A 27,424-nucleotide genomic window follows, 5' to 3' on the forward strand; every position below is an offset into this window, starting at 1 on the left:
AAAAGTAAACAGGAAAGAGAAATCATAAAGGATAGGGATTTGATAAGGTTAAATTGTTTATATTCTTACATGGGAAAGTGATATTTATAACTTCTAAAAACTTTCTCATTGTTAAGGCAGTTAGAAGGAGTATACACAGAAAGCAGAAGTGTGATCTGAATGTGATGGTATGGTTATCTAAAAAGAATTAAATTAAGGGATAAGAAAGAAGAATGCTCTGAGAGAAGGGGAAAGGGAGAGTTAAATGGAATAAATTATATGACATAAAGAGGCACAGAAGAGCTTTTACAGTGGAGGGGAAAATGGGGGAAGTGGGGAGGGGAGCATACGAACCTTACTCTCATCAGAATTGGCTCAAAGAGGAAATAATATATACACTCAGTAAGATGTAGAAATCTATCTTACCACAGAGGACAGTAGGAAGAAGAAAGGATAAGAGAAGGCAGGAGTGGGGTGAGGGAGAGAAGAGGCTGATAAAAAGGAAGGCAATTTGGGGGAGGTAAAAGTCAGAAGCAAAATGCTTTTGAGAATGAAAAGGGTAAAAGGAGAGACAGAGTAAGATAAACCAAGGGAAAATGGGAGGGAGAGAAATGCATAGTTGGCAATCATTGCTATGAAAAACAATTTTTATAGTGAGTTTCTCTGATAAAGACATTATTTCTCAAACATATAGAAAATAAGCAAATTTATAGAAGTAAGAGCCATTACTCAATTGATAAATAGTTTAAGACTATGAACAGGCAGTTTTCAGACAAAGTAATAAAAGCTATCCCTAGTCATATGAAAAAAAATGCTATAAATCACTATTGATGACAGAAATGTAAATGAAAACAACTCTGAGCTACTACCTCACACCTTCCAGATTGGCTAATATGACAGAAAAGGAAAATGACAAATGTTGGTGGGAATGTGGGAAAATTAAAACACTGATGTACTATTGGTGAAGTTGTATATGGATTCAACCATTCTGAATAGAATTTGGAACTATGGCCAAAGGGCTACAAAACCATGTGTACCCTTTGACCAAGCAATACCACTACTAGGTATGTATCCCAAAACAATAAAAAACAAAAAAAGAAAAGTACCTATGTGTACAAAAATATTTATAGCAGCTCTTTTAGTGGTGGCAAAGAATTGGAAATTGAGGGGATGTCCATAATTGAGGAATGGCTGAACAAGATGTTGTATATCATTGTGATGGAATACTATTGTACTTTAAGAGATGATGAGCAGGATGCTCTCAGAAAAACCTGGAAAGACTTATATGAACTGATGCAAAGTGAAATGAGCAGAACCAGGATGGCATTGTACACAGGAACAGCAATATTGTATGATGATCTACTATGAATAACTTAGCTATTCTCAGCAATACTATGATCCAAGACAATTCTATAGGACTTATGATGAAAGGTGCTGTCTATCTCTAGAGAAAGAACTGGTAGAGCCTGAATGCAGATCAAAGATGCTTTTTCTTTACTTTCTTTATTTTTCTTGGGATTTTTTTTGTCTGCTTTCTTTCACAGCATGACTTACATGGAAATGTGTTTTGCATGACTACACATCTATAACCTATGTCAAATTGCTTGCCCTTGAGCAGGGGAGGGAGGGGAGAGGAGGGAGAGAGAGAATTTGGAACTGAAAATTTGAGAAAAAAGAATGTTAAAATTGTTTTTACGTGGAATTTGGAAAAAATTAAATATGAAATAAGAATTTGAAGCTTTAAAAAAAGAGACCTGAGTTCAAATCCTGTTTTTGGCACACAGTGGTTAGGCAACCTTGGGCAAGTCATTTAATACCCCATTGCCCCCAGGCAACTCTCTAAGACCATAAATGACAGAGCAGTTATCAATTTGTAGCAGTGGAAGAATTTCCTCACCTGGAATTCCCTCTATTAATAAAATCATTGGTCCTGTACAAAAGCTATTATGAAGTTACAGATGATCTCAACCCTCAGATTTAATACTAAACATAAAATGACGCTCTCCTTAATGGACAATAGAGCTCTAGAAATAACAGTCTTTAAAGTCAGTGCCTGTTCAATTCAACTCCCTCTTACATTTATTGAACACCATTTAACTTTCAACACATGCTACCTCACCATTTCTTCACCGCAATCCTGAGAGTTGGGGGTTACATAGATGCTACAAATTCCATTTTTTTATCCAAGGAAATGGAGGCACAAAGAGGTTTTAAGTGATTTATGTCAGAAAGAGCACCTGACTAGAAGGCAGAAAATACGAGTTCTAGTGCCAGGTATGCTAGGGCAGCTAGGTATGTAGTAGGTATAGTGCCTGTCATGGAGTCAGGAAGACCTGAGTTCAAATCTGGCCTCAGATACCTACTAGCTATGTGACTCTGACCAAGTCACTTAACCCTGTTTCCTCATCTGTAAAAGGAGCTGAAGAAGGAAATCACTCCATTATTTTTGTCAAGAAAACCCCAAATGGGGTCATGAAGAGTTGGCCATGACTGAAATAACTGAATAATAACAACAACCTAGGTATGCTACAATCTAACTATGTGGCCTTGGGAAAATCACTTAACTGTTTCTGACCTACTTTCTATATCTGTAAAAGGATAGGGTTGGGCTACAGGCTCTCTTAAGGACCCTCCCAGCTCTCATTTTCTAGCACTTTGAAAACAAGGCCAAAGAGTCCAGGTCTTCCTACTTATATCCCAGCACTTTCTGTTAGATCACATTTCTCTCCTAGCCTTGACTGAGTGTGTCTTGGGGATTGGTCACTTCTTCCTAGGGTCTCATTTGCATATAAGGCTGTTGAACAATAACAAATAAAGAGAATGGAAAGCATGTTCTACATGCAAAGATTCCTGTGAATGAATTTTTTAAAGGTCTTCTATTTCTGGTAAAGATTTTGTTCCAAGCTTCTGAATTTATTTCCCTTCCATCATTATTTCTAAGTCTATGCACAGGACTACATGAGCTCTCTTAGGAACGTTAAGCAGAACCAATGGTTTGATTTGCCCAGTGGGCATTCACACTCACTGGCATGAAACAGAAATGGGAATAATGAAAGTGACAGCTTGTCCCTGACAATGGGTGTTACTCTGACCTAAAAAGCTCCGATTTGAAGAAATTTTTTTAGTTAACTCATCCAAACAACTCACTCAGGCAATACTCACAGCTATGCCTTAGCTAGTGCCTCTGTGTCTGAAGACTTGAAAGAAAGGCAGGTAAAGTCTAGGGGGGAAAATTAATCCTAATACAAGAAAAGAGGACCCTTGTGCTTTGACTACTGATTTCCTTTGAACTACCACGTAAAGGGGAGTTTGTGTTTCTCATACACAAACAGGAGGTAACCAGGGCTAGCCACAGACAAAATTATAGAATAGATCAGGGGTGGGAAACTTGTGGTCTCTAGGCAACATGTGGCTCTCTAGGTCCTCTAGTGCTAACCCTTAAAGAGTCACACTTGAGGACCTACAGGACCACACGTGGCCTGGAGGCTGCAGGTTCCCCACCTCTGGAATACCCCAGCATGTTACCTCTTGTTATTCTCTTATTGTCCAGAGATCTCCACTGTGACACCCACTCAGGTCTGCATTCATAGTGCCTCATCTCCAAAATCACTTCAGAACCTCAAAATCCCTCAGGGCATGGGAATAAAGTAGTTTGATTAAATTAATTCACACTAAGGTAGGAATGACTGATGGTTTTCAGTTTTAACTCTCCCAGAAGGATTTCCAATTTAGAAGAGTAGCTTATTAATATGTATAGAGCTAGAGATATATAGATATGGATTTCTGCCAGACACATACGTACACACACACACACACACACACACACATACCTCCTCCTCCTTTCTCTTCTTAGATCTGTCATGTCACTTGTACCTCTTTTCTGTACTGATCATAGTTGATTTCATCTATGGCTTTGGAAGGCTCTGTTCAAATCCTCCTCTGAGACTTACCTCCTAGAGGACCTTGGATGAGTCATTAAATTTCCCTTGGTCTTCATTTTCTCTTCTATAGAATGAGGAGCTTGGATTTGATGGCCTCTAAGGTCCCTTTTGGCTCTATAGCTATGATCCTATGTTTATATTGTACTTGTTGGCATCTTATAGTCTGTATTGAAGTCCAAGCTCTTTGAGAGCAGGGGCCATGTGTTATTCAACTTCATAGAACCATCAGCCTCTAGGATAAATGTTGTTTGTGGCATGCATTCAGAAGGCATTTGCCATTGGCATCTAGAGAACACAGAAAATGCCTTTTCCACAAGATCTATGAATGAGTCCACAGCTTCTTCTCTGTCTGTGGAGGGGCATGCTGATGCTGGCTTGCAGGGTGGAGGGGGCTCAGCACAGATCCTGTGAGAAAATGGGCCATCTGGAAGCCATGCGTCACTCAAAATCCCACAGAAGGAATCTGAGAAGCTGGCATAGCAGTGCAGGTCACTTCCCATCAGGTAATCTCTATTATTCAGATGATGGCAAACTTGGACCTCATGATTTGGACCACATTTAGAGGGTCAGTGACAAGATGCCTTAAGGATACTTATATTTGCAATGTAGACTTCAATGCCTCAGTATCTGCAGCTTTATTAGTATGCTCACTCACTCCACTAATACAGATCAAAGTGCCGTTACCCCTTAAAACAGGAAATCTTTGCCTTTTTTGTGTCATAGATTCCTTTGGCAGTCTGGATGAAGCATACAGACCCCTTCTCAGAATGACATTTTAAAATGAACAAAATTTTTGTAAAGGAAACCAATTATGTTGAAATAATTATCAAAATGTTTAGGAAAAAAACAACAACCTCACAGACCTCAGGTTAAGAACCTCTTCACAGGAAGGTTCTTTTGAGAATTAACTTTGACTCTCTCCTTATTCCCCAAATTATCATCATGCCTCTTTGAATGTAATTAGACTGGTTTTGGGACAAGAACATACAGTCCATAGCCAAGCACATACTTGAAGACTTTTATTTTTGTAGGGTCTTCCACAGTTAGAGCACAATCTTTGAGGATTGGGAGTCCCAACATTCCACAACAAGGCATCAGAAGACGACTTCATAGGAGGAGTTACAACTATCCTGGTAAGGTTTGGGGGCAGGGTGCTACAGGGGAAAGACGTTGAGCTTGGAGTCACAGCACCTGAGTTTGAATTCTGGCTCCCCTACCTATTACTTGTGTGACATTGGGCAAATCATTATTTTCTGGGCCTTAGGGTCTTTATCTGCTAAATCAGATGATTGGACTAGATCAAGGGTGGGGAATCTGTGGCCTGGAGGCCATACATGGTCCTCAAATTTGGCTGAATCCAAAATTCACAGAATAAATTTCCCTTAATAAAAGGATTTGTTCTGTAAAACTTGGGTTCAGTCAAAAGGCTGCATCTAAGGACCTAGTAGGCCACAGGTGGCCTCAAGGCTGCAGGTTCCCCATCCTGGACTAGATGGTGTCTAAGTTCCCTTCTAGCCTAAAAAAAAGTGGATATAAATGCAAGTAATTTTTCATTGAGGTATTTTTTTGCAAACCTTCAAGTGCTATATAAATGCTAGCTATTCATTACTATTAACTAGTAGTATTAGTATATTAATAATTGGTTGAGATAATCTTAACAAGATAGACTCATAAAGAATTCATTGTAAGACCCTGTTAGTGCAGTAAATTAGAGAAAAGAAGAATCCACAAAAATACCTTGAGACTACTTACTATATACACATATTTTTTTTCAAGGCAAGTGCTATAATTGTTATTTAGTCTTTTTGAATTGAATCCAAGAAGATTGACAACCATCTTTATCAAATCTGAATAGCTGATGTGTTTTTAAGGGCTTCTGGTGTCTGACAGTAAACTCAGAAATAAGGCTGTTGTTTTCATTTGAATTGAGAAGAGAAGAAAGCTCAAGGTTAGGCAAAGATTCTAAAGCTTAATGTATTTTTATTTCAAAAAATATAATGAGTACTAAGGCCACCATTATCTTTTCCCCCCGTGGTTTCACACAGTGACTTGGTATATTTGAATTATTTTTTTTTAGAGAGATGATTGTTAAGTTATTAAAAACTAAAGAGAAAATGGCAATCATGTGAAATGTCAGTGCTATTTAGGTAATTTCACCAATCACCTGATGGAGCTTTATGACACATTGCTTCCTTTCTATTGGGGCAGAAATGTTCGGGCTCACTTGAGACTGAGACATGCACCTAATGACATCTCTTAGCTAGGGCCAAGGGACTTCCTCTGAGTCAAGTTCTCTTATCTTAGCTCATTGTCTCTAAAGTCTGAAATACTAAATAATGATATTGACTTTTCATGATTTTAGCTGCGTATATGGAGGGGGTAGGGAATGAACATTTATATACTGTCTATTATGTGCCAGGGACTATGCTAAGCACTTTATAAATATTATCTCATTTTATCCTCACAACAACCCGGTGAGGTAGGTGTTGTTACTATTCCATTTTACAGTTGTAGAAACCAAGGCAAACAGAGGTTAAATGACTTGCTCAGAGTCATATAGCTAGTAAGTGTCTGAGGACAGATTTGAACTCAGATCTTCCTGACACCAGGCCCAACATTCTATACATGGTACCACCAAGCTAATTTATTAATAATACCTACAAATGATGAAACTCAGAATGAGAATTGATATTGGTGGTATCTGTATTCTACTAAGTATAAGGTACTATCCTAGGTGGTAGACATGAAAGAAAAAACGGTGCATACCCCTAAGGACCTTACAGACTAGGAACAGGAAATAAACCATGTACTCAAATAACAACAATAATAATGTTCATCTAGTTAGTACTTTACAAAGTACTTTTTTTTCAAACATGTTATAACTCAACAACTACCAGAAATATATCTTTTTCTCTGAGAGAAAACAAACTAAAAAAAAAAAAGCTTGAAAATTAAATTAGACAAGGCATCCTTGGAAAGGCAAAGGTCATATGGTAGGGAGAGCCATGAAGAGGACAATGGTCACGTAAGACTTTGGGTGGGCCACCTATGGGTCTCTACCTACTAACAAAGGGAGAACATTACCTACCTGGTCTCTGTGGAGGTGGGAGAAGACTTACAGGAGCTTGTGAAAGGCTCAGCCTTCTTCAGCTGGGTTAGTTGTGATAGCCTTGGAGAACCACGTAACTGCGCCTATAAATAGGTGACTATGCCTACAGCTGGCAAACTTAGTCTTGGTAGGTCCAGATGGTGTTACAAAAGTGATGATATGGAGAATCACCTGCTGAGATGGTTGATCCTTTGTGTTTCTGTATACTGGCTTCTTACACAGTACATAAACCTATTGGTTGCAGTACCCTAGGTTGCAGAAGAGGGTAATGGCAAATTTGTTGACAAAAATAGCAACCAGCAGACTTAGCTTTGGTTGAACTGACAAGTAGTCTGAAGACATTCTAGATTCTGATAGTCAGATGCTGTGCCATCTTCTTGCAAAGCATTGTCTCTAGTGCCTCAGATGAATAGGCCACAAGGAGTCCTTTTCTTTTACAGTATACTTTTGGGTAGTTTTTTTTTTTTAATTCCTGAAGAGGTCGACTTGCAGGCAAAAGGTACACAGGACAATGGGATGAGTAAGAGTAATTTGGTCTATGAGAAAATGGTGCCTACTGTGATATTGGATTCATCATTCTCTGTAGGAGCCATTTGTGATGATCTAGATAGTTCAAGGTGGTTGCCAAGATAAGTCACAACCAGAGTTTGTTGAATATGGCCTGTGCTTACATTGTTGGGTAGAATGTAAGCTTTTGGAAATTCCATCCATTGAGTGGGCAGCAAACAAACAAAACAAAACAAAAAAACTGGGAATGAGGTAATATCCTTCCACATTGAGGAACTCTTTCATGTCTTTTCTAGTGTGGTGAGCATCCCATGCACTCTCCTCTACTGCCCCAGAAACATAATCTATCAGTCCATAAGAATTTTGTCCTCATTTTGACACTTAGCAGAGATGGCAAGATTGTATGGACAAGCAAGTTATATATAATAGAGATTCACAGTTTCACATACAATCTTTTTTTTTTCTGTTCTACTTTGCATATGGAACTGCTGACATTAAAAAAAATAGAGGATTGGGTGGGTAAGGTATTTGTTCCTTATTACTAAAGACTATGTTTTCGGGCTCAAAGATCACTGCAGACAGTGATTGCAGCCATGAAATTAAAAGGTGCTTGCTCCTTAGAAGAAAAGCTATGGAAAATCTGGACAGCATACTAAAAAGCAGAGATATCACCTTGCTGAAAAAGGTCCATATTTTTAAAGCTATGTTTTTTTTTCCAGTAGTAATGGATAGTTCTGAGAATTGGACTATAAGGAAAACTAAATGCTGCAAAATCGACACTTTCGAATTGTGATGCTGGAGAAAACTTTTGAGAGTCCCTTGGACATCAAGGAGATCAAATCAGTCAATACTTAAAGAAATTAACTGCATTGGAATGACAAATACTGAAGCTGAAGCTTAAATATTTTGGCCACAGAATGAGGAGATGGTATTATATAATCATCACAGATTTTATGCCAAATTTTTTTGCAAAGGAGAGGGGTGGGATCATTATGTAAAGCTTTTAAAAAATTGTGCTGTATTACTTTCAAATCATTTATTATAACCTATCTTTGGTACAAGATTAATATGCATGGAATACTTTTGAATATACATTAAAATTGAATACTGACAATGTGTGTGCACTGAGAATTCTAGGCATGAGAGATAAATGTGTATCCATATGCCACTGGTGAATACATTGCTGCTCTGTTTACCTTTCAAGTGGCATGAGGAAGAGAATTATGCCATGTGACGATTATGAGAATGAAAATACCAATTTTTGGACTGAAAAAAACAGGGTGCAATGATTATGCAGTGAAATATGGTACTCATTGGATTCCCCTGATATTGTGACAGATTAAACGCAAAAGGAAAAAGGGATGGCAGATGATGAGATGGATAGATAATATCATGGGAGCAATGGACATGAGTGAGTTTGGACAGACATCAAGAGACAGTGAAGGATAGAAGGACCACACATGCTATGGTCGATGGGGTCATAAAGAGTCAGACATTACTGAACAACAATAACAAATTTCTAGAGTCCCCTCATCCCCCACCCAATCTGTCAAAGCAGAGATCTAAAATATCTGGTGGCTGGGAATTTCAAGGGCCCAAACCAGATGGGGGTCATGAAAGTATGGTGTAATAGGTCATAGATTTGGAATTAAAGGATCTGTGTTTATATACAATCTCTGGAAGAATGGTGTAAAGATGATGATGTGTTGGCACCTTTAGAAGCCCAGATTCCCTATAAATATCCAAGGAAATTTCTATTAAATGCATCCAAAGGAAAAGAGGTAAAGAAACCAGTATGAACAAAAAAGAGAAATAGACATACATTCCTCCATCCAGTCTAAGACATCACAGTCAGGATCCTGTGGAAGCTGTAAACAGAATAAGCCTGACCCCTTCCCTCCAAGCCATGCATTTTCTTGTGACCTCCATTTTCCAGCCCTGGGCTTCTTTTATGCTTTTTGTCAAGAGCTAGATTCCTCCTTGTGTCTCCTTCCTGGAAAGATGGAACTGACTTTTCAAGCTCACTGAGTCTCTTCCTCTTACAGCACTGTTTTCTTTTCCTTTCCTTTCCACCCAAGAGACTGGTTCTAATCTCATAAAGGGATCACCTGGCATGGCTGTAGTTTTACACTTAGTTTAACATTTCATTATCGGGCACTTTTTCTGTGGGTGGGTCTGTGATAAAACAACTTCTTTACATATATCCTTTTGATCTATTGTTAGCATTGGGTTCCTGCAGTTGTATGCTTTAGTTACTGCTAAGGGGATGTTTTACTCAAGACAGTTTTATACCAATAAACAATGGTCATTGAAGGCCTCCTGGTCCCTTGTCTTTTTATCGATGCCCAAACCAACAGAAGATTTGCTCCCTTAGGCATGTTATGTGTTTCCTTAGGCCATCCAGAGAAGTGCTAATTCTGAAAATAACCCTAGGTATCCTAAAATTCCCCAAGGTAAATATGTGAACTAAGGACCCCAGGTAATCTTCATCAAAAAGGAATGGATTGTCATTGGTCCATCTGAAATGGCAATTCATCTTATGGGTAGATAGGGCTTTGCAGTATCTACAACACAAATACTACAATGCCCCTTTGATAATTGACCAAAGTATTATTAATTAAATAAATAAAGTGAATCCTTTAGGATCCTAAATAGATTTGGGGGTCCACACCGAAACAATTTAGGAACTTACTAATTAACCCAAAAAGTGGTCCTGCCTCCATCTCATTAGATTAGAGTAGTCAGATGGAATCAGTCATCTAACTTACATGATTGTTAACAGAGCAGTTTACGAGCTTTGCATCAAACTGTACATCATCTCCCAGGGCATCACCAGTCACCCTGACTTTTGTCTTGTCACTGGACTTCAATGACTCTGGAGGAGAGAGTGAGGCTGACAACTTTGCACAGCTCTGCCTCACTTAAATCCAATCCATTCTCAAGTCAAGACATCACACTGTCATATCATCAATCGATCCTCTTTGAAAATGAAGCATGAACAACAAATTGTGTCAATGTAACTTATACATGATATATTTGAAATCTTCAATATTTGTGACAACCCACCTAGAGCAAAGGTGGCCCCACAGTTAGGGATGATAAGTGGGAGTCATGATAACAGAAGAGGAAGAGCAGCAGGATTTTGAAAATAATGTACTTGATTATGACAACAAATGGGGAGAAGGAAGGGAGGAATAGCAAAGAGATGAGAAAAGGACCTTTATCCACAGAATCCAGTAACACTATGATTTTACTTGCTGCAGACCCAATATATTTATTTTCACATTAGGCAATATGTTTGAAATTAGACATTATTTTTTAACTGAGAACTAGAATAGAAATAAAGAAGTTTTAAAAAGTAGATGGGAGAGCCAAGGGCAAAAAACATCCAAAGGACACAGATTGCTGGGGAAAGGGCCCAAATAAAGATGCATTTGCACTTGGTTCTTTCTTCTCCAATCCCTCCTCTTGGCTTCTTTTGATGTTTTGTTTGCCTTTCTAATTTAGAATGTCATCCTGCTGAATAGACTGCCTAATTCCAAGCATTTTATAGTGTCTGGTACGTTATTAGACCTTGGCAAATATTTTAAAATAACAGCTATGACTATAAGCTGGCTTTGTAACTTCAGAATCAACCTTGACTCCTAACTCTCCCTCACCCAATCATCTTCCAAGACTTGTGTACCTTCACATCGTCTTTTGTGCTTCTCCCCTTTCTCTACTTACAGTCTAGACTATTGTAATAACTGTCTAATAATTGTTCTCTATCTCATGCTTTTACCCTTCTCTAATCCATAGATAATCACACAGCTGCCAAAGTGATATCCCTGAAACACCAGCCTGACTATGGCACTCTCTTGCTTAGGAAGCTTCCATGGTTCCTTATCGCTTCTAATACAAAATCCAAACTCCTTTTGTACGACATTTGGTGTCCTTCATACTATGATCCCAGCCTCTTTCTATACTGATTCTCATTTATTCACCTTTATGCAACTCTATATTCCTGCCAAACTGGCCCGACTTGCCATTTATTACCCATTTCCTGCTTCTGAGACTTTTCACAGGCTCTCTCCCAGGCCTGAAATGTTCTTTCTTCTCATCCATACCTCTGGTGTCCTTATATCTCTTCAAGGCTACTCTCTATAAAAGGCCTTTCCTCATTCTCTAACCCCACAAGGTGTGTATTGGAACCATCTCCTGAGAGTAAGTTGTTCATTTTTCAGTGTGAGCCTTTTTCACCTCTAAAACCGGTTAAATGCTATGAATCAAGGCTTGATTTATCATCTTTTTGATTGTCTAGACTTAATAAAGTGATAAAGAAAATGGTAATAATGTAGATTAAACCAAGTGTGTCTGGCATACATGTGCATTGTTCCATTGCTAAATATTGACCAAAACATCACAGCAACTTACCTTCCTCCAGGTGTTTGAGCTCTCCCACCAAAAAAATTACTTTTTTATACATACGACATGTCATTTTAGAGACACTGCAGAATAGTAGAGGAGTAACTTCAAAGCCAGAGAGACCTGGGTTCAAGCATTGTTTCTGATACATAAAAGCTGTGTGACCCTGGACAAGTCACTTAAACTCAGTGCTCTAACACTACAAGTGGCTGAGAATGGGAAAACCTGTATTGGTAGGAAACATTTCTGCATCAAGGTAGTTCCCTATACCCACAACATCAGAGGTCTAGCTCTACCCCTATCCATATGTTGCACTGCATATGTCTTTTCCTCATAAAAGGTAAGCTACCTAAGGGCAGGAATTATTTCATTTTTGTCTTCATATCCCCAGTATTTAGTGAAATGCCTAGTCTGTGTTAAGTGCTTCATACATGCTTGTTGAATCAATGTAAGAAAGGTATCAAACATTAGCAGTGACTATAATTTTTCATCTGTCTTTTATTTCTTATTTAAGAAAATCAAGCTATAAGACCAAAGAAAGGGAAATCTCTCTCAGATAATCAATGAACAAGCAATTATTAAGCACCTTATGTGTGCCAGGTGGTATGGGAGGTTTTATGGATATTAAGACAAAAGACTGAACCAACCTCTACTCTTAAGGAACTTAGAGTCAATACATAGAAATATTATAGATAGATAGATAGATAGATAGATAGATAGATAGATAGATAGATAGATAGACAGACAGACATATAAAAGCACATAAGACAGCTTTTCTTATTCCTGGATTTTGCAATGATACTTTCTCTCCGGGGAACTCATTCTCTATTGGTAGCATCCCAGGAAATACAAATGGAATGTATCTCCACAGGGAAATCATTGTGATGATGGGGAATTATTTTAAGGAATCTGATGTAAGAGAACTTTGGGTGGGGGGAGTGTCATAGTTAATGGGTTAGATGTGCACAGACATAGATGCAATTTCAGAAAAGACAGGCATTGGGTAGCTTTTTTCATATCACAATCAAAAAGCTAAGTCTGACACTTTAATGCATGGTTATAACTTACTCCAATTTTCTGAACTCTCCAAAAGCAAAACCTAGAACAAACAGAGGAAAATCACTAGTGTTCTAAGTGCAGATTACTAACTGCATTCCATTAAGTTCCCATTACCTTAAGCCTTCTAACCAACATGGAGGTGGCCCAGGTCATGCCAAGTTCTTGGGTGTGCTGGCTCAGGGTGAGAGCTCAATAAGAGTTCAAATACTTCCCTTTTTAACAAGAAAAAACACTAACATTTGTAGCATAACCCTATGGAATAAGCATACATCTGTAGGCTTGCTATTCCTTTGTATTCTTATTTATTCTGCTACCAGTAACAGGCACCCGTGATTATCTAAGAAGTTCAAGGAAAAGATTATTTGCTTCCTCCCATTCTACCCTGCCCCCAACTTCTCACATCTCACAAGTTTTTTTTCTATTAAATTATCAAAGGTTTAAGTTATGTTAGAGATTTTCGAGACACCAAAGAATAATAGCTGTCTGATGCTACCTCAGAGGCTTTCCATACCTATCATGTCAAAACAGGAGGCCCTGCATCGTGCCCCAGGTGGGTAGCTCTGTCTCCTGTTCCATCCAGTGCTGCCTCATCTCAATGTTCCTCTTCTACTGTTTCCACCCAAGGGTGGGTAAAAGATTCAATGGGGAGGGGAAAGGAGGGGATGGAAGGGGAGTTCTTTTAAAAGATCCCCCCTGGATTCTAGACTTTTTTCTCCACTCATTCCCAAGAAACTGGCATTATCTCTCCCATCCCCCATCCCACTCCAACTATATCCTCTTCAATTGAGCACAGATGGTTTTAGTGAATAATTGAACTTTACTCTAGGGTGTGGTTAGCTCAGGTGCTCTGAGGAGGGTAAGGGATGGAAGTGATGTGGAAGATCAGGGTTGGGTGGCTCCTACCTAAAATTATACACTATTAGAAGTGGGAAGAACCTTATATATCACCTACTCTCATTAAAGGCTCCTATTTGTTAAAGTAGGAAGAACTCTACAAACTCCCGGGGCTACTAAAAAAAAGTAAGGGGCAGAGGTTTCTAGAGTATCAGCTTTCCTAGACAGCAAAAGTTATATTGCCGGCTGCTAAAGTCAGTCAGTGTCAGTAGTAAGGACAATTAATTAATCAGTATTTTTGTTGTTCAGTTATGTCTAATTCTTCATGACCCCATTTGGGGTTTTCTTGACAAAAATACTGGAGTGGTTTGCCATTTCCTTTTCCAGTTCATTTTACAGATGAGGAAACTGAGGCAAATAGGGTTAAGTGACTTGCCTAGGGTCACATAGCTAGTAAGTGTCTGAGGCCAGATTTGAACTCATGAAGATGAGTCCTCCTGATTCTAAGCACAGTGCTCTATCCACTATACCACCTAGTTGCCCCTCAATAAACATTTACTAAGCAATTACAATACGTGAGTCACTGTGGTAGGTCCTGGGGACAGAATGGAAAGAACAAAATAGTCCCTGTCCTCACAGAAATTACTTTCTAAGGTGTGGGTGATAGAGCCAGTGATGCCATTTACTCTATAAGCATGTGTGAAACACATACAAGGTAATGGGAGGGAGGCATTATCAGCTGGGGGTTGGGAGGAGGGATCAGTAGAGGATTTATTACCACAAGATGATGTCCAAGCTTAGTTTTTAAGGAAAGGCAAACCACTCTGGTATCTTTGCCAAGACAATCCCAGATGGGGTCACAAAGATTCAAATACTACTGAAATGACTCAATCAAAACAACAAAAGAGTTGCAGGAAAGAGAGAATATAGTCCAGGCAAAAAGGAGAGTCAGTACTAAGGCACAGAAATGTGAGGGAGGTTGTGTGCTAGGAAAAACAAAAAAACAGACTGGCTGGACCAAAGTGGGAAATAAGGGAAGTAACGTATAATGAAATTGTAAAGGTAGGTTGAGGCTGAGGAGTGAAGTATTTTAAAAGACCAATAGTCTTACTGAGTTTAGATACCTTCCAGATCAAGACAGGCAAAAAACAAAACAAAACAAAAACAGTCCTTGCCCTCAGAGAGCTCACACGCTAAAGGTAGAGAAGGGAGAGAAATTGTATATAACTAAGAATATACAAGGATATGGACAGCTAGGTGGTACAGTGGTTAGAACGCTGGGCTTGGAATCAGGAAGATTCATCTTCCTGAGTTCAAATCTGACCTCAGAAGCATACTAGCTGCATGACTTTGGGCAAGTCACTTAACTATGTTTGCCAGATTTGAATTTAGGAAGATTAGTCTTCCTGACTCCAGGCCTGACACTTTATGCACTGGACACCTCGATGCTTAATGAGGGCCTACATGGCATTTATATTTAATCCTAAAGGCAAGAGAGAGCCCCTGGGATATACTGAGTAAGGAACTGACGTAGTCGACCTATGCTTTGAAAAAGCCACCTTATCAGCTGTGCTTTTGATGGATTGGAGTTGTCTAAAATTTGAGGTAAGAAGATCAATTAAGAGGCTATTGCAAGAGTCCAGGTGAGAGGTGTGAGAGGCTGAATTAGGGTGCTGGTTGCATGAGTAGAGATGGATGCTGATGACATTGTGGGAGTAGACACAAGTTTTAATAACTGATTGGATAATGATGAGGTTGCTAACCTGGGTGACTAGAAGGATGGCAGTGCCCTCAACAGAAAGAGAAAAAAATCAGAGAAGGATTAGTTTGTTTGTTTGTTTTTTCTTTTGTGGGGGGGAAGATAATAAGTTCTCTTTTGAATGCGTAGAGTTTGAGATGCCTATGGGACATCCAATTTACTGTCCCTTACATAGTTGGAAATTCTCAATTGTACTTCAAGGGAGAGATTGGACTTAGGCAGGATACCTAAATCTAGGAATCATTTGCAAAAAGATGATCATTAAATCTGTGGAAGCTGATGAGGTCACCAAATTAGTAGAGAAAGAGAGGATGGCCTTGGGGTACAGTCAGTTTGGGGCCTGATATGGATGATAACAAAGAGGAATGAGGCACGGTCAGACAGGTAATAGGAAAGAACAGTGTCACAAAAACCCATAGATAAGAGTATTCCAGAGGAGAGGTTGGTGAGAAATATCATACATCAGAAAGATCAAGAAGTATGAGGGTTTAGCAAAGTCCATCAGATTAGGTAATTAAGATATTACTGATAACTTTGGGGAGAACAATTCCACTCGAATGATGAGGTCAGAAACCAGATTGTAGATATTGCTGTAGACAACTTTTTTTCTAGTTTTCCTAAGAAATGAAAGAGAGATATAGCATGATAGCTTGAAATGATGAGTTGTAGTGAGGATTTTTTAAGAATGGGGGAACAGTTGGACACATTTATAGGCAGCAGGGAACATATAAGTCGATAATGGTTGAAGATTAGGGTGAGGGGAAATTAGTGTGAGACAGTCTGCTGAAGAAGATGGAAAGGATGAGATCAAGGTCACATGTAGAGTAGACATGACTTACACAGGCAGCAGGGTATAGCTCTATTTCAATGGGAGAGGAGAGAATAAGAGAGGGAAGTGTGGCAAGGGGCCAGTGCCTCAATAGGGGCTGTTGGTTAAGTTAAATGTTCATAAATAGAGAACATCCTGAATAGAGTACCCCATACTGGTATTTTAAAGTAGCCAATTATAGTCCTATTTAGGACACAGTCATCCAAATCTATAAACACTTTTTGGAGATGCAGGAGGCATATGGACCCAAAAGGAGGTTCCATTGAGGGAATGAAGTCAGACTAACCAAGTCTTACTCTTTTTTTTTTTTTTGTGAGTCACAGTTTATATTTCCTACCAGGCCAAAACACTCATGAATGGGTTTTTCTTCATAGTTTCCAGATTACTCTTTCTGAGTCCTTTTCTGCCTTGGCAATAATTCATTCTCTTCTCCCATCATCCCCCTTTTGTTTCCTCCTCTCCCTTCTCAGTTAATGAACATATTAGAGTTATCCCTTTCACATTGAGATTTTCCCTATCATGGTTTTGATATATCTCAGGTCAGCATAAGAAATTAAATGGGAATTTTGGGGGGAGTTTTGCAGAAGCTGCAGACAACATGTGAAGGCCAGCAGATGACAGAGAAAAAGTTTAGAAACTCAGACATGCACAAAATATATGCATAGTATTGTATAATATAGCCTGTGACCAAATACTTAACTCAAATTTTACAATAAGTTACTGTAAACACCCCATAAGAGAAAAAGAAAAAGAAAAAACAATTCAGACTTCTTCTCTGGAAGAAGGGAGGGCCAAAAAATTTTATGTAGATTTTCCAATTCACAGGGGGGCACTGTGTCCCTAACTCCCACTTCCCACGATGTGGAACAAATAACTAATGCTTCCTTAGGCCTGTGGAGCCCCTTAAAAGGGGACTGATGGGAAATGCAACTTTCCCAGTTGGAAGATGTTACTGAAGGATCATGGGAGTCAGAAGCCACGTCGGCTGGGAGAGCTCAGGAACTTTGTAGCTTTAGGTGCCAAAGCACGGGACACAACTGGCCAGCATTTACAAGGGAAGGATGTTGGTACCCTACACTGGATGTAATCACAAACAATTGAAGGCTTATCTGTTTCACAGATCTGTTTAAGGCATGGTCTGTCTGGATAGAATTTAAAACCTCGCTGGGACCTGATGAATTTATCCTCTCTGCTTTCTCATCCTTTTCTGCCTCGGTACTGCCTCCTGACCTGGCAACCATTACCCTTGGTACTTTCCTGTCCTCTTTAAATTTTGTTCACTTGCTGCCTGTACTTTTATAATGGATTTTGTCTCCAAATAAAGATAAGCTGATTTCCATTACATTTTGAGTGTTTGCTATAAACGAGTGTACCACATTACGGAAAACAAAGGAGAATAACAGAACTAAGAATTGTATCCAAGTCTTAACCAAGAGCTTATATCCAAGCATATTTCCCTCACCCTCTCCCTCTCCCCCTCCCTTCTTCCCTCCCTCTTTCCATCTCTCTGTCTCTCTGTCTCTCTCTCCCTCTTCCTCTCTCTCTCTGTCTCTCTCTGTCTCTCTCTCTCTCTCTGTCTCTCTCTCTCTCTCTCTCTCTGTGTCTGTATCTCTCTCTCTCTCTCTCTCTCTGTGTCTGTGTGTCTCTCTCTCTGTCTCTCTCCCCTTTTTCTCCCCCCTTTTCTCTGTCTGTTGTCTGTCTTTCTGTTTGTCTCTCTTTCACAAAGAGGAGCTTTACTTCTATTTATTTCATTTATTTGTTTGGTGTGATTATACTTTCTGCTTTTCTTTAACAAGGGGAAAGTGCTTGGTAGGGTCATAGAGATAGATAGAGTGCTAGCTTTGGAGTTAGAAAGACCTGGGATCAAATCCCACTTCTGATACCATACTGGTGGTGTGTCCCTGGGCAAGTCACTTATATCTCAATGTTTTAGCCAACTCTTTAAGAGTACAGTATAAGTTGCAGAAAAGATGATGACCTGAATTGGTTTTTCTCATCAGGGAGTTCTCTATATCAATCAAATCACACACTCTATCCCTTTCCCATAGAAATGACAAAATAGAAAAAAAAAAAAGGAAGAAGAAAAAGAGCATCAATAAAACATTTTAAAAATACAAAATAAAACAAAAATAAATGCAGAAGAGAACATTAACAGGAAATTTTAGTTACTATCTTGCTAAATTTACCATACGCTTTTTAAAAACAAACTTTGTAAAGAAGTTCACAGTTGCCTATAGAATATGTTTTTGTTCTTTGCATATTGGAACGTGTTTGTGTTTGTTGATGTTTATAAAGCTCATAATTAAAAAAAAAGAAAAAGTAAAAGGGCATATAATGTCTACCTCCTGCAAATGAATAAGCTCATTCCTACTGAATATTCTTCAACGGATCAATGATTTCATTCACATGAATGAAATACTCCCTCTAATGATGGATCATAATTCATCTGGGCCTTCTAATTCTCTGCAGCTCACACCTGTTTTCTGCTATCAGTCCTTCCTGGAGGATCTGCTTGTGTTCTGGAGACCTTGCTTTGGGTCATTTCATTTTCTTGGGGCACTATTAAGTACTTGAGGGGTTCATCTGTTGTCCTTTCTCACTTGCTGCATTACTGGCTCAGCTCCTTCTCAGATTATACACCTCCTGTGTGCTGCCTTCTTTACCATTTCTTGCACATAAATCACTTTTAACAATATGCAGATGCCTCTGTCCACCATACACCTCCCCATCATCCTTTTGGGAAAACAGCTGGTGATACAGTGCATACAGCACTGGGCTCATAGGCAGGAAGAGAGGTGAAATCTGGCCTCAGACACTATTAGTTGTGTGACCCTGAGCAAGTCACTTAACTGCTGCTGCCTCAGTTTTCCCAACTGTAAAGTGAGTATAACCTGCCTCCCAAGATTGTTGCAAGGATCAAATGAGATAATTTCTGTAAAGTGCTTAACATAGTGCCTGGCACATAGTAAGCACTTAATAATGATTGTTTCTTTCCTTCTTTTAGTCACCCGCAAATTTGATTCCTTGAAGAGTTTTGTAATCAATTTACAGTGTTATGTTACCAGTACAAAACAATAGTGTTTAAGAATTTTTTTGAAAAAAAAAAAGAATTTTTTTGTGTGTGTCAAAAAGCAGTTTGAGGTTGTTAAAGGCTCTATGCAATTTCCCTAATGTAATCTAAAACTTTATTTTATTCTTGTTCAATCTTTAGTCCAGCTCACTGCCTATCTACAAGGCTTGTCCAGGATAGATGCATTGGCAGCTTTCCTATCAAGGCAATATGGATTAGTGGATAGAGAACTGGACTTGGAATCAGGAAGAGTTGAGTTCAAATACAAGCTCAGACACTTACTAGATGTGCGGCCCTGAGCAAGTCACCTCGCCTTTATGTGTGCCATTTTCTTAATTGTAAAATGAGGGGATCTGACTCATTCCCTCTAAGGTCCCTTCCAGCTCTATAATCTATGAGGCAGCTAGGTGGCACAGTGGATAGAGTGCTGGAAGACCTGAGTTCAAATCTGTCTTGAAAAACTAATAATTGTGTGACCCTGGGCAAGTCACTTATTCCTGTGTGACATGACTGGACTACAGATACATTTAAATCATCAGTCATTCTAAATGTTTTTTTCTACCTGCATCTACTTCTTCCTCTGCAGTGAGAGGGTCAGTTTAACTAGTCTCCTTTAAAGAGAAAAGGGGCATAAGGATCCATAGTTATTATTTATATTTTGATTGACTTTTTGGAGGCAATAATGCTGCCAATGTCCCCCCACCCAATTAATTGATATCTTTCTCTCATCAGATATTTTGAAAGTTTATTGTTCAATGCTTCAAAATTGTGTCTCTTCCAACCCAAAGCTCTATTGTGTGTATTTGTTCTGGCTGTCCTATTTGATTCCTTCTTTCATTTTGCTTGATTTTGTTTGTTTGGGGTATATAATTATATGTACACATGTTGCCTCCTCCAATAGCATGTAAGCTCAATGAGGGCAGGAACAGATTCATTTTTGCCTTTGCATCTGGGACATTTGTTATTTAGTCATTTTCAGTCGTGTCCAACCCTTCCTGATGCCATTTGGAGTTTTCTTGGCAAATATGCTGGAGTGATTTGCCATTTTCTTCTCCAGCTCATTTTACAGATGAGGGAACTGAGGCAAACAGAGTTAAGTGACTTGATCAGGGTCACACAGCTAGTAAGTGTCTTATGCCACATTTAAACCAGGAAGATGAGTCTGGCACTCTATCCATTGTGCCACCAACTGTCCATCTGGCACATAGCAAGTGCTTAATAAATCCTCAATTGATTGATTGATTATTAAGCATTTTCCCTTTTCTCACATAGCAGATGGAAGAACAAAGTGCTATAGTCCATGGTGGTTCCATTACCAGTAATGATGAATAAGGTTTGTAGAAATGCTGATAGAAATTCATTCATACTACAGTGTAGTAAGAACTGATGAGTTTGGTATATGATGAGTACTGTGAGAACAAGTGATGAGTATGGCCTAATGAGTTAAATAAACTTCCTGGAATTTGCACTTTGGCAAGGGAAAAACAATCTTAAACTAAAGAAATGAATCTTGAATTAAAAAAAAAATTCAGGCACTAGCAAGCAGATAGGGAAACCATTTAGTGATATCACCAAGGCAGTGTCCCTGAAATATTTCTCCTCCCCTCACACATAACTAGTCTGACTATGTAATAAGATTGCTTATAACATATATAACCTATATCATATTGCTTACCATCTCAGGCAGAAGAGAGGAGAAGGGAGGGAAAGAATTTAGAACTCAACATTTTTAAAAATTGAATGTTAAAAATTGTTTTTACATATGATTGGGAAAAAAATAAAATATTATTTAGAAAAAATTTTAAAAATTGCTTATATTTGCTACTGACTGATCCTGATTCTACTCAGGACTCTGGAACCAGTGTTTGAAGGTTTTGGATTGGGCATCAAATAGACCAGAATCATGGGACCCTCTCTTTGCTGCACGAGGATATATCTCTGTTCTTGTAATGATTTGCATCAATAGGTGGACCTGCCGTGGCAGAAAGATTACTAGTTCTTCTGGTTATTTTCCTCAGCCAAAGAAGAGAAGGTTTTGGAAGGTAGGGAAGGCATTTAAGGAACCTTCTTTCTCTGCTTAGAGTCATATCCCATTCCTCTAGATTTCTCAGGGTCAAGGCTGCATGCACAGATAGACATACTGGAGAGGCAACTTGGATACTGTTATGTAAAGACAATTGAAAATGGCTTCAGCTACATGACAAAAGGAGGCATAAATACAGGTCTCAAGCATGATTTCTAGGTTTTGCTTGAAGGCTTAAAACAAGATAACCTTGCCTATGGAATAAATTGATTTATTTCTTCTTGAAAGACACACATACATGCATATATGTATATATATGTAGTATAACTCAATAAACATTTATTAAGCATCTTCTATGTGTCAGGCTCTATGCTAATGTTGAATTGTATGTATGTATGTATGTATTTATGAATGTGTGTATCTGGTGATCTCAGGGATGCCAACATCACTTCTCGGCCTCCTTTCCTATATTCTGCCTGCTTTCCTATGTGCTCTCTAATAGCTATACACACATATGAGAGGGGGCAATAAGCATTTGTTAAGCACCTGCTATGTTCTAGGCATTGTGCTATATGCTTTACAAATATCACATTTGAACCTTATAACAACCTAGAAGGTAAGTACTATTATCACCCTCATATTATGGTAGAGGAAACTGAGGCAGACTGAGGTTCAGTGATCTGCCCAGGGTCACACAGGTAGTAAGCATCTGAGGTCAGATTTGAACTAGTCAAGTCTTCCTGACTAGAGGCCCAGTGCTCTATTCACTGAGCCACCCATCTGCTTTTGTACACACACACTCACACCCCCGCCCCAATATATATGCATGGTTACACACATACATGTGTATTACACACACAAAGCAGTTCATCCACAATGTATGTTTTGAAAACAATCATTTATTTTAACATGATTAATACATTAAGGAACATCTTGAAGGGAATTTCTAGTTTGTTTCTTTGTAATTTCTTTCACGATAAACAGAATGCAGAAAATTGCACTATTTCACAATAACTAACAAGATGCAACCCTTCCTATACTCATTTCCATAAACAAAGTTCAAGTCTTTTTCAAGGTAAAATGCCATATTTATTACATATCTTCTGGCACAGTGGGAGCTGTGAGTGAAGAAGAGCTGGTCTTTACCACCCTCATCCTCTTCCACCATGGTCTACCACCCCATGCCCAGAGTATGGAGGCCTGTTCAGCTTGCTCCTGAAGTATGGGAGGAAGTTGAGCAGCAGCCCAAGGCCAAGGACAGGGCCACCATTTATTGTAATATTTGTGTGTTTTTTAACTATCTAACATTCATAAAACTATGCTACCATTTTTATTAGGCTCGTATCCTTTCTTGTGCATTACTGATTAAATTTTTTAGTATGGTGCCCTTAACTCCATTTTACCCATAAGCTCTGTGGGTTTTTTTGTGTAATTTTATATAGCAGTGTTTTTGGGAAAAACATATGTCCCACTGTAACAGAACTGTCCACATACACATACACACATGTGTGTATACTATATATAGATATATATATATATAAATCATATATATTAGAACTTAATATCTATCTGTGTCTATTTCTCTATAGATATGTTATATATAAATAAATATATATAATATCTACTTATAGATATTGTATATATCTACAGATAGCTGGATATTATCTATATATTGCACATCTATAAATAGATGTTGTTTTTATAGTTTATGTAGAGAGATATAAACAGATTTAGATATAGATACAGATATGTGTATATCACTCTTCTTATGTTCTTACGGGGTAATAGGAGAGAGGTACCAAGGACTGAATATTTCAAGGTCAAAGAGATGAAAGGAACACCAACGTGGAACGGTAGCAGGCTTGTCTTGCTGGGATCAGTCACTGAATTCATGACCCCTGCTCCATGAAGGGTTAGCTATGGAGATGGGAGAACCATAGGATATGGAATAGAAAAACATCAGCCAACAGGAGTTTCCATTTTAACCAGATCCCAAACCCATGCACTGTTCTGGGAGAGGCTACAGGTCTGGAGTGACTGGCTCTATCTGGATGGCTGAGTCAACTGTTGGTTTTGAACTGCATTACATTACCTACACTTACTTGCTTACTTACAGGAGGGGCAACTATGGGACCTAAGGCAAACTAAACTGTGCATTTTCTGGAATTCCCAGGTCAGGGTCTCCTATATATTGTTTCAGGGCTGCCTGGGTCAAGAAGAAGCTATGGGCTTGAAGTCATAAGGTTGGTATTTTATTATTTATGGTTTTGATGTTTTTAATGATGCCAAGAACAGAATACTGTACATAGCTTCTGCATCTTTTGTCTATTTCTGTGTTGTAGTGACACTATTACGTCAAGGTTACATGTTTAGAAATCAGTGAAATCTAGTAAGTTGTAGGAGGAGGTAGATTTGTCCAGAGCTAGGACCTGGAGAGTGTTTTTTCACTGGGCAAATCTCCACTAAGCCACAACCACTAGAAAGTGAACTGGGATAGTCCCCTAGAGAGAAGTGGAGATGAAGACTAAAAGGTTGTCCTCTGTTTAAGAACTAAGGAGAAAGCTTGGTGCATCTCCAACATATCTGCTTAGAAGGTTAATAGCTATGACCATCAGGGTGAAAGCAGGCCAAGGCTAGCTCCTGATCCTTCTAGTTGAATAGGGCTATCCTTTGAATGAAAAACAAACAAATAAGAATTCAACTATGCAACTGAACTACTTGACTGATAATCTTTCAGAAACCTCTCTATCATAAAATTAGAAATTCAGCACCACTGCCCCAGGATCATAGCATAGAAGAAAAATGACAGCTATTACATATCCCATATGATAGGAAGAAGGGCCATCATCCTCATGTTGGTACCGATATGGTAACACATTGTAAGATACCTGCACCTTTAATTCTGCTTGTTCCACTTCAGCCTTTTCCTAATATGCTGATATTCATATATTCAGAGTCTATAAATTCTAGCTTCTTAGGTAAAAGATAAATTAATATAGCCCCAAATTAAAGAAGCAGTAAGCATCACTGTAATTATTATTTATAATTGTCTCTTCCATATTTTGGTTCATAAATTTTAATGGAACCATCTCACTGAAATGGTAATTGCCAGCCTTGCTGGCATTTTGGACTCATGTGTTTGTCTGCAGAGAAATGTGGAAGTTTGAGGTCATTTCATGGTCTACCTGGCTCTGCCGACCCACTCCACCCTTACAGGCTGATATGGGGCCAAGAAGGGATGGGGATGACTGGAAACTCTGGCCTCCACAAGGGGTGACCAGTAGTAATCATTCTGGCAGGACTCTGGGGTGGGCATCATTCAACTCTCGTGCAGGCAAATAGGCTGCCAGCTGCTGGAAGCTCATTCTTCCCCAGAGCCAAGTCAAAACCCCACTCCAAGAAAGAATACAAGAGGGAACTCACTCATTCAAAAAGCAGGTATGCAGCTAGATGGCTCAGTGGATAGAGCACTGGCCCTGGAGTCAGGAGGACCTGAGTTCAAATTTGACCATAGACACTCAGACACTTACTAGCTGTGTGACCCCGGGCAAGTAACTTAGCTCCATTGCCTAGCCAAAAAAATAGGGGGAAAAAAAAAACATGTGTTAAGCACATAATCGATATCTAGCTCCATGCTAGGAACTGGGGGTACTAAGTTAAAAACAAAATCCTTGCCCTTAGAATTTGCATTTCGTTAGAGTCTTTTCCTTTTCCCCCATTATGCAAAAAGCAGAACTTTTTGTTTCTCATTTCAAGATCTGAGAGAAACTGAGAAAAAAATCTGTACTCATTATAGGCCTGCTCCTATTTTAAGGAAGTAGGATCTATGTAATATGACCTTTCATTTTTGTGATTATATCCCTGGGAACTCTCACAGTGCCTGGCACATAGTAGGCATTTTATAAGTGCTTGTTGATTGAGTAGTTGATTGACCTTGAAAAAGAGATGGATGGTGGCTGACTTCACAAAAAGGATTTCCTACACATTCCTTTAAATAGTAAGTTGCCTTATTGCATATAAACACTCATTTAATAATTAACTACTTGAACCAAGAGCCTGAGGAAAGAGAGAAATCAGGAGCTCAAGCATTAGCATAACTGCCAATTGAAGAGCCATCAGAACAAAAGGATGTTGGAGGTTATAATGTGGATCTTTAGGAAAATATACTTCATCGCTGCAAATCCAATTCTCACATGTTTTATTTAAGATGCTACTGGTGTAAAGGGAAGTGATCACTAAAGCCAGAGGTTGTTCAGTTGTTTTTCAGTCATGTCCAACCCTTTGTGACCCCATCTGGGGTTTTCTTGGCAGAGATCCTGGCATGGTTTACCATTTTCTTCTCTAGCTTATTTTACAGATGAGAAAACTGAGGCAAATGAGGTTAAGCGACTTCCCCAGGATCACACAGGTAGCAAGTGTCTGAGGCTGGATTTCAACAAAGGAGAATTCCTGTGTGACCTTAGCAAGTCACTTAAATGTTTTGTGCCCCAGTTTCCTCATCTGTAAAATCCTCATTTTGAACTAGTCAATCTCCCAGGTCTCTTCTAGTTCAAAATCTATGATCCTATGATTCTTTGTAGAAATATGAGATAATATAATGTCGCACCTTTCCACAAATGACACCCACTTGCATATTTAAGATATTATGGCATCAAGTTTCTCTTTTGTTTTTTTTTTCTTCCCATTTTGAACTTCAGATCACCGCTATATATTATTTTAGACCTAAGCCTGAGATGCCTAGCCCAGAAAGGGTCAAGGCTGGGAGGCTACATAACTCTATTAGTCCGGGACAAAGAACTAGTGTTAGGGAATAAGAAAAAAATGGGAAGAGGGGCTAGTTAATTATTTCAAGTATAAAGGAGGGAAGAATGTGAGTATAAAGACTAGTCCAAAAGTACACAAAGATTCCACAGGGAAGGAAAGCAGACAGAAGGCAAGAACCAAAACCCAAATGTCCAGTCAATCTGAGTCCAAGATCCTGGATTTTTGTTTCAACCATAAGGAGAGGGTGAACTATCCCAGCACTCACCCCACAGGTGTGGTGAGGTTACTTCTATGCTCAAACACTTTCAGTGGCTCCTTATTGCCTGGATAATAAAATAACAATTATTTGGCTCAATATTTAAGACTTGTGCTCTATTTTCTGGTCAAACCTACCTCTCTAGTTTAATTATACAACTACTCCCTTTCATGCACTTTGTGTTTTCAATTTAAGCTGTATTACTAACTATAGTTCCCTGACCTCATACTGCTTTCCCTACCTCTATGCAGTCATTCGCATACTCTGTCCACTTCCTAGGATTCCTTGTCTGGAAAGCATGGCCTCCCACACCTCTACTTGTTGAAATTGTCCTCTTCCTAAGCCTTCCTGATTTCCCCCTGCTAAGAACACTCTCTCCTTCCTAACCTTTCTGAGAACACTTTATCAATTATGCCGTTGTGTGCACCATATAACTAGAGCTGGAAGGGACCTCAGAAACCATCTAATCCAACCACAGTCCCCCTCCCCCAATTTTAGAGATGAGAAAATTGAGAGAGGGTTATGTGACTTGGCCAAGGTCACACAGGCAGTATACCTCAGAGGCAAGATTTGAACACTGGTCCTCTAACAGCAGAGCCACTGCTCTTTCTGCTGTACCACCACGCCTACTTGGGGACTGGGTCATCTTTCATCTTTGAATCCACAGCACCTACTAGACTGGTTTGTACAGTGTGCTTGATAAATGTTCATTAGATTAAATTAAATTTCTTCATTATACTTAATCTGTTGAAATCTAATCAGTTCTGAACCCAAAGAACTCTGGCTTCCATTTAAACTAGTGTCAATTTCATGAGTTTCAATAACCATAATTGAATGAGTTGCTTACCTGCCTGACTCATTTAGAACCTTAAGTCACTAATTTGCCTCTC

General features: G+C 39.0%; 1 protein-coding gene across 2 annotated transcripts in view; it reads right to left on the reverse strand.

The window, feature by feature from the left end:
* The window catches only part of LOC110202752 (ras-related protein Rab-3C), a 352,324-nt gene that overhangs the window by 279,911 nt on the left and 44,989 nt on the right, over positions 1-27,424 (reverse strand). The window lies entirely within an intron of this gene.

Source organism: Phascolarctos cinereus, unplaced genomic scaffold (assembly GCF_003287225.1).
Source record: "Phascolarctos cinereus isolate Bilbo 61053 unplaced genomic scaffold, phaCin_HiC Scaffold_4;HRSCAF=312, whole genome shotgun sequence".
Classification (NCBI taxonomy): Eukaryota; Metazoa; Chordata; class Mammalia; order Diprotodontia; family Phascolarctidae; genus Phascolarctos; species Phascolarctos cinereus.